Here is a 9348-nt window from a genome sequence, read left to right as displayed (position 1 = left end):
ATCAGAGTAAAACAAATTATAAAACAAACCAAAAACTCCTATCTGAAACATTGGGACATAGAAACAAAATCCCCAAATAAACTAGATTGCTATCGGGTAATAAAAAGAAACTATCCCCTAGCAGAGTATCTCTCCACTGTCAGAGATACGAAGCAGAGACAGATCCTGACCAAGTACAGGCTCAGTGACCACAGCCTGGCCATAGAGACAGGCAGACACAGGCAGACCTGGCTACCCAGAAAATGCCCATCCACTTTTTCCAAACATGGCAGACCCAGAAAAACTGTCTGTACTCCTGGGGGAGGGACACACAGCCCCCTGTCTGTACTCCTGGGGGAGGGACACACAGTCCCCCTGGGGGAGGGACACACAGCCCCCCTGTCTGTACTCCTGGGGGAGGGACACACAGTCCCCCTGGGGGAGGGACACACAGCCCCCTGTCTGTACTCCTGGGGGAGAGACACACAGCCCCCCTGTCTGTACTCCTGGGGGAGGGACACACAGCCCCCCTGGGGGAGGGACACACAGCCCCCCTGTCTGTACTCCTGGGGGAGTGACACATAGCCCCCCTGTCTGTACTCCTGGGGGACAACCCCCCCTGGCTGCCCAATACGTAGCAGCCTGCCACAACCAAAGGGACACGCAGTGACACTCTGCATGAGGAGCATAACTTGGGAGGAGAGGAAATGCATTACTTGTAGCCACTGTATTAGATAGATAGATAGATAGATAGATAGATAGATAGATAGATATGATGCATTGTATATACACATGTATGTATTGTATAATTGCTTTGGCAACACCTGCTATTGTAAGTCATGCCAATAAAGCACCATTGAATTGAATTTAATTGAGAGAGAGAGAGAGAGAGAGAGAGAGAGAGAGAGAGAGAGAGAGCAGCAGCAGCAGCAGCAGCAGCAGCAGCAGCTTTCCAAAACCTTTCAATTCAAATATAATGTGCTATTTTGCTGCACTAATATAACAAACTATGTGACTATTACGTTATATAAATGATCATGTTATGCACGAATGTAAGAATTAGCTTTACTGTGGTGATGTACTTTTTTCTTTCAAATAGCATGTATCTATAATCGTTTTGTGTGATTTATTTTAGTTGCAAATATATACTTTTAAGTTGCTTTTTGAATTAAAAAACATAATTAATTACTCAACATCTTGTTTGATATTTCTTTATTTTTGTGACCTCTGTAAATAAATATACTTTTATCACAAACAGGGTAATAGTGTTTCCGGTCAGTTTTTCAAAGCCATACCCGTGCATCGGAAAACTTTGGGTGCGTTCAAAAGGCAGACGCTCCACAGCGTCACGTGATGCTTTCTATTGAACCACCTGCACGCCGAGATAGCTTCCTCACAGCAGCGTGTCGAGCTCAGAGCAAATGGATTTTTCAACTATGGATTTGTATGACCATCACATGTGTGATGAGTCATATATTTATTTAGCTGATTATGGTATTTTTTTAAAGTGACGATTGCATTAGAAAAGGAAACATGCACTATTTATAACTTGATAAATCTGAAGTTAAACCAAAACAAGTGTCAGTAACTTTATTACAAAAACACAGTAGTAATCACATTTAAAAATAAATATTTAAAAAAACTGATGATCTCTAAATTACTTAATTGAAAAAAATCGCGGTCCCAGAGTGCATGTGAATGTTGTCATGTGTATGTCTAAATGTTAAATGTTTCACAGGGTTTTGGGGTATAAAGGGGCAGCTTGCACGCTGCTGTGGGCTGTGTTGTGCTGTCCTGACCTCGTGTGAATAAAATCTTGAATGAGATCTTGCTGCACTCGTCTGGCTCCCTTTTGTTTACCCCGGAACGCTACATTGGTGTCAGAGTGGGACAGAACGAAAGCGTTGGGGATTCAGAGAGGGAGCCAGGGGGAGACCTACCGAAGTCAGTATGCAACTAGAGAGAGTAGTGGAATCCGACGGGCGCTGAACAGTGTCCGGGGGGCTGGAGCTGTGAGTGGAAAAGGAGCAGTGATTCCAGCGGGTGCTGAAAAGTGTCCGAGGGTCTGAGACTGTGAGTGAGAGCAGTGATTCCAGCGGGTGCTGAAAAGTGTCCGAGGGTCTGAGACTGTGAGTGAGAGCAGTGATTCCAGCGGGTGCTGAAGTGTCCGGGGGTCGAGTGAAAAGAGCGTCTCCAGAGAGTGGTAGCGAGAACGGCAGAGCCTTGAAGGAAGAGGCAGAGCGGTGGAACTCGGCCAGGCAGGGCAGCGGAGTCGGAGGGAGCACGGCGCACCGACACTAAACGACAGGGCTCATCCAGCCAGCGGGAGACGGCAGAGATCCACCGCACCTCTCACCCTGACAGACGTTTGCAGCACGGAGGACACTATAGCACATATAGTGGTCGCATCCTGGGAGAGCCTGTCAGCAGAGCTGGGGAGTGGGAGCCAAGCCCCTCCTGAATTAGCAGACTGCGCACACAGTTCCAGGGACCAGCTACAGGCTGCCAGCGTTCACCTTGGCCAATCTTGCAGTGAATACCAGATTGATTCGAGACTGTAGCATTGTATCTTCAGGGACGAAGAGAACTGAGTGGGGAGCTGTGGAAGGGTTGTGGGCAATTCACTGACACACACGAGAGACAGAAGTTTTATTTGAAAACACTGCACTGGTGCCCAGTTTTATTTTATGATGTTTTCTTTTAGCCCGCAGAGGGCGCTGTTGTCCGTGGCCTGAGTTTTGGGGTATTGTGACAGAAATACAGTGATTCTTGGTGGTAAATCTCCCTCCTGACTGGTGAGGGCGCTGTGTAAAGTGAACAGAGTGCCCTGGGGTTGGAAGTCGACCAGCTTATAAAGGGGGTGGAGGAGCCACAATACTGCAAGTCATTGCCCCAAAAAGGTCGCCGATGTGTCAATTGTGGATTGGAGGAAAAGCGATTGCACTCGCTACCAGAGCGGGCGTGACTGGTGGTATAAAAGGGGATGTGGCTTAGTGATCTGTTCCTTCGTTTGGTTAAAGCTTTGAACCCGGAAGGACCCGTATTGTACTGTATCGTGAGTGTTTTGTTTGTTTTGTATAATTGTTATTATTAGACGGCTAACACGTTCTGGAGCTGTCGCCAGAGGCCAGCACTTACCTGGAACATCCCTGCACTGGAGCATGATCAATTGTATTTACAGCACCAGCACTACTGCACTCACGGAGGACTGGTGACCGTGTATGTGTTTTGAATACCGTATACATTGTTTGGGGCTGCCCCGTGAATTAAATATACAGAGCAGTACACATCATTGTGTATTCCCTGTATCTCATTATTATTTCTGTTGGTCACATCCATCGGAGCAGCCGAGCCTCACCTCCTCTCTCCCTCCCACCACCACCACCAGCACCCACACCAGCACCGAGATTGAGACCTCCCAGACCGCCGACCCCGATGGGCCACCTTGCCTCCCCTTCATGGAGACCAAGGTTGGCCCCCAGCTGAGGTAGAGGTGCTGCCCCTGCCCCATTGCCATACCAGCAATGGGACAGATACTTAGCCACTGTTCCCTCCGTCCTCCTACTTGTTTGAGGTGCAACCAACCAGGGCACCTGGCCAGGTCATGCGCCGCTGCAATGGAGTGTGGCAGCGTGCAGTTGGGCACCAGAAATAGATAAGCGAGGGGAAAATGGTCGGGAGGGACCTTGTATAGTTGATGTGATTTTAGGGAATGTGAAAACCCACGCATTAGTGGACACAGGGTGTGAACAGACCTTAATTCGGACAGCTCTCTTGGGCGGTGTGTGGTGGCGGCCACAAGGTTAGGTGGCCATCTCCTGTATCCATGGAGACACGGCGGCATACCCCAGACTAAAAGTGTACTTATCGGTAGGACCGATAAAACATCACCTGGTAGTAGGGGTGGCGGAAAGCCAACACACCCAGTTATTCTGGACAGAGACAAAAATTTAAAGAATTAATGCAAATAATGTCAGTCTCAGCCACACATGTAAACGTAGCAGAAAAAGGAAAAAGGGAATGAATTGATGATGTGTTCCCTTTTCAAGCTGAAATGTTTTCTCCTGTTTTCCATCCTAGAAAAGCAAATAGAGAGAAGCACCGAAAAATGGGAGGGCGCATCAATAAGACAAGGCTGGGGTTTGAGGGGAGGATGCTCGGATGGTTACAAACGCCAGTCTAATGGGGTCGGAACGCGGTGTGACCGAGAGGGTGAGGTTACTGGGCTATCCAGGGCAGAAGCTACTCCAGCCCCTCTCAATATACCAGACATATGGCACTCAAGTGTGGACATAATGTGGGGACAACACAACGACCCGTCACTAGTGCATGCTTAGGGGCAGGTCCGGTCTACTGAAGGTAAGGATGTTGACGGCGCTGAGGCACAAGTATTTCCACACTTCATTATCAAGGGGCAATTATTGTATAGGGTAAACCCTGCCACGGGCACAGAACAGCCTGTAACACAATTATCTGTTCCCCCATCTTGTTGGACCGAGGTCATGAGGCTGGCGCATGATATCCCTTTTGCGGGGCACCTCGGAGCTGACAAGACAAGGGAGCGAATATTGGCTTCATTTTATTGGGTAGGACTTCATAAAGATGTGTTGGAATATGTAGCCACATGCCCAGACTGCCAGCGAGTAGCGCCGGGTCGAGTGCGCCACGCCCCTTTGGTTCCACTGCCAATTATTTCCACCCCCTTTGAACGCATTGCAGTGGACATAGTGAGCCCTCTGCTTCCAATTCCGTGTAATCGCATTTATTTCGAGCTCTAGTATGGCCGACAGCCTCGCGGCATTCTCAATCTGTTGAGAGAGGGGTGGGAGGAGCACAAAGGGTCGTCCAAAAATGTAGTGCAGCATGTGCTCCTAGTAAGAGATCGCCTGGATTTGGTTGGTCGTTTGGCCCAGGACAACCTCAAATCGGCTCAGCAGCAGCATTACAATAAAAATGAATTAATTCAAACCTTTCGACCCGGAGACAAGGTAATGCTGCTGCTTCCTTTCTCAGAATCGAAATTATGTGCTAAATGGCAGGGGCCATATGAAGTGATTCGGGCTATAGGAAATGTAGACAGCCCAATCGCAGTAATGAACGTGAAATTATCATGTAAACTTATTAAAGCCCTGGCAGGCAAGGGAGGCCTTATTTATAGCCCCAGTCTAAGTACAGGATGATCTAGGCCCCTGTCTAAAGACCCCTAGCACTAAAGTCATTTCGATGGTTCCAGATCAGCAACAGGAGCTGTGTAATATTATTGAGGAGTTTAGCCATGTTTTTTTTCTGAATTGCCTGGTAGAACTAACCTTGTTGAATATGACATTGTCTCTCCCTCAGGGGTCCCAGTACGAAAGAGACCTTACCATCGACGAAGTGGCGTTCGCAAAGAGGTATGGGACATGCTCAAACTTGGGGTGATTGAGCCTTCCAGGAGTGAGTGGTGCAGTTCAATTGTGATAGTGGCCAAAAAGGACGGCACCAACCGCTTCTGCGTTGATTTCCGTAAGGTAAACGCTATTGCCAAGTTCGATGCCTTCCCCATGTCTCAGGTCGACGATCTTCTCGACAGACTGGGAACAGTGAAGTTTATCTCTACTCTGGACATGACAAAGGGATACTTGCAGAGCCCCTTAACCCGCAGCTCTAGAGAGAAAACCGCATTTTCAACACCAGAAGGGCTGTTTCATTTCATAACAATGCTGTTTGGGTGCGCCCTCTGCCTTTCAGAGACTGATGGACCAGGTCTTATGCCCACATTGTGAATATACAGCAGCGTATATGATGATGTGGTTATTTACATTTAGGGTTACTGCCGTCCTTTAGTCTCTAAGGGTAGCCCGGCTGACTGCTAACTTGGGAAAATGCGTGTTTCCCAAAACAGAGACACAATATTTGGGATTCTTAATGGGGAATGGAAGGGTGGAAACCCGTTGTCACCAAAATCAGGGCTTTGGTCGACGTGGCAATCCCCAAAACCAAGACTCAGGTGAGGTCGCTATTAATAATAATAATAATAATAATAATAATAATAATAATACTACATTTAATTTATATAGCGCTTTTCCAAACCCAAAGCAAAATGGAAAAAATAAGGAACAGCATTAACACAGATCCTTGAAGGCCAGTTTAAAAAGACTCTTATAAAGCTTGGCAGTGCATTCCAGAGACATGGAGCAGTAGTGCAGAAGGATCTGTCTGTCTCCCAGGGACTGAAGCTTAGTTTAAAAATCTCAACAGTCTCTGAGTCTCTTATAAAGCTTGGCAGTGCATTCCAGAGACATGGAGCAGTAGTGCAGAAGGCTCTGTCTCCCAGGGACCGAAGCTTCGTTTTAGGAGTTTGAATATATTTATATATATTCTCTGAGCACACTCTTAAACTCAGGGGAGACGTTCAGGAGGACATAAAGATGTTTCGGACTCCTGTAAGTGGATCGTTCATGCACTGGGCTTGCAACGTATTCAGATGACTTTTAATAATCCAGACATTCACACAGACTCATTCTATTTGAAGTTTTAATGAATCAGAGTAGTATTAGAACCCCTTCAGTTTATTAACTGCTAAAAATGGATTAAGTAGTTACAGACTACGTCGAATCCCAGCTGACAGGCAACCTGGGAGGTCCAGTGCCTTAACATGTGTTAGCATTAATACTTCAATACATTTTGTTTTGTTTTCGCTCGCTCTCTCCGCTCTCGTTCTTCCGAGGGATTAAATACCTGTCAATTATTTAATAATCCCCCGGTCTCATTCTGCACAGGTTTTCGAATGTGGACGGGGTTCCCATCCACACTACTAAACATTATAAAACAAACAAACACACACTCTGTTACGCCGTCATATTTAAATACAATAAATAAATAAATACAAAAACAATACCGACGGCACTTCACCGTCATATAAATACAATAATACAAATAAATAATAACAAAACATACGCCGCACGGCTCTCGTCGTCATATTTACACAATAAATAAATCATAGCAATAATAATACAACAATACAACAAAAGAAATACCCGTTCTAAAAATAAACAAAATCCATGTACAGGGCTCCATGCCCTGTTACATATCCACCCCCTTGTGCAACGCATACTTGGCCCCAACGGCCACCTCCCCCCTCAGTCTCAAAGTCCTGGAAGAGGGGGAAGCAAGGTGTTTCTGGGGGTGGCCAAGGTGGAATGTTCTCCACCCCCCATTTCTTTGTGGCTAACAGCTCCCTCTTCTGGGGCTTCATCCACACTATCTCCTGCCGGGAAAGTGTGGCTGGGGGAGCTGGTCTCCAGACCTCCCCCCCTTCTTCCTGGCCGGAAGCTCCCCTATTTGGGGCTCTGGCCACTCGATCTCCGGCCGTGAAAGTGCGGCTGGGGGAGCTGGTCTCCTGACCTCTCCCCCCTTCTTCGTGGCTGGCAGCTCCCCTCCGTGGGGCTCCGGCCACAACACTTCCTGCTGCCACACAGGACCAGCAGCGACTCCAGGCGAAGCAGAGCCAGCGGCGACTCTAGGCAAAGCAGAGCCGGCAGCGACGCCAGGCGAAGCAGGACCCTCGGAGACCCCAGGTGAAGCAGGACAGGCAGCAACCCTAGGAGAAGCAGAAGAGATAGCAGTCCCAGGCAACGGAGTGGGCGTGGCATCCCTGAGCGCTGCAAGGTAGGCATTCTTGGGCGGTGCAAGGTAGGCATCCTTGGGCGGTGCAAGGCAGGCATCCTTGGGCGGTGCAAGGCAGGCATCCTTGGGCGGTGCAAGGCAGGCATCCCCAGGCGATGGCAAACTGGCATCCGGACAGCAAACCCTCGGGAGGCGACGGCGGGAGGGGAGCCCCTGGCAATGAAGGTGGAAACAGGGGCCCCATTTCTCCCAATGGTGGTGATGGAGGCAGAGGTAGCTCCTGCTCCTCTCCGCTTAATGGCAAAGGCGGCCGGGGCTCCTCCCCTTCTGGCGGAGAAGGCAGCCGGCGCTCCTCCCCTTCTGGTGGCGAAGGCGGCCGGGGCTCCTCCCCTTCTGGCTGCGAAGGCGGCAGGGGCTCCTCCCCTTCTGGCTGCGAATGCGGCAGGGGCTTCTCCCCTTCTGGCTGCGAATGCGGCAGGGGCTTCTCCCCTTCTGGCTGCGAAGGCGGCAGGGGCTCCTCCCCTTCTGGCTGCGAATGCGGCAGGGGCTTCTCCCCTTCTGGCTGCAGTGGGGGAATCAGCAGGCATGCTCCATCTGCTGGTGGAGATGGGACCAACAGGCACTCTCCCTCTGCTGGTGGGAATGGGCGCAGCAAGTCTACCTTCTCTGGTAGGAGGGGGCAGTTGAGTGGGGAATGCCCCCATTCTTATACACTTTCTGCTAATACATTTCATATTGTTCTACCTTACAGTAAAATCACAAACCATTATTTCTTATAATTCAATTTACACTGATTGGGTTATTTTCATTTTACTTTCCTTTGCTTTACTGGATTGGAATGCTAAGGAGGCTCCATGTATATGTTAGAGATCCTACCCCCTGATAAGAGAGAGGCCCCAGACTTCAACATGCTAGCAGGAGTTTCTATCAATGAACCGTTTACACAGACTCCATCCAATTCCACTAATAACATTGTTACTGGTTACAAATAATTATTTTTAAACAATAATATTGTAGATTAATAACAAGGCACATCATATTATATTATTGTAAACTAACACAAAGAATATAGCATAATACATTTATAAGTAGGGTACTTCAACATCTTAGATTCTCCCATTGATTCCAAGCAAGTCAGCCCTGCTCCAGCAGGATTCAACTTCTCTCTCTGGTTCAGCTCTGAGTGGTTCTGTGAAGGCCACGACAGGCCGAGATAGCCATCTTTTCACATCACAGGTATGAGGGACATCAGCCTTCACTTTATACCTGCAAGATATCTGAACACATCTAGCAGGGATACCTTCTTCGCATTCCAGTTTACCCAATGTGCCCATCTTACAGTATGATCAGTTTCACACCCCACACATTCGACTCGTCTTACATTATCTGGATCAATATTCAGGTGCGAGAATGACACACCTTCAGGTCCATCACATTGAAAGAGCATTCGACAATGCTTACCCATATGGCTACAAGCAGGGCAGGGTTTAGGCCCTGTCATTGATAACTCATCCTTACATTTGTCACATCCACAGTTTACCAGAGACTTGCTCCTGGTTCCTTTACTCAGAGTCATTCGTTCACCAGTAACAATCGTACTGGATTGATAGCTATTTTCATGATGCATTTCACGCTGCTCACAAAGGGTAACCTTAAGAGGAATTCCCTTCATCCAGAACACAGGTGTGGGCCAGAACTCACTATTCTTCATATCACTAGATTTCCAGCATATTCCTTCATCTATATCATCAGTGGGGAAGT

Source organism: Acipenser ruthenus, chromosome 38 (assembly GCF_902713425.1).
Source record: "Acipenser ruthenus chromosome 38, fAciRut3.2 maternal haplotype, whole genome shotgun sequence".
Classification (NCBI taxonomy): domain Eukaryota; kingdom Metazoa; phylum Chordata; class Actinopteri; order Acipenseriformes; family Acipenseridae; genus Acipenser; species Acipenser ruthenus.
Note: the sequence above shows the minus strand (reverse complement) of the source record.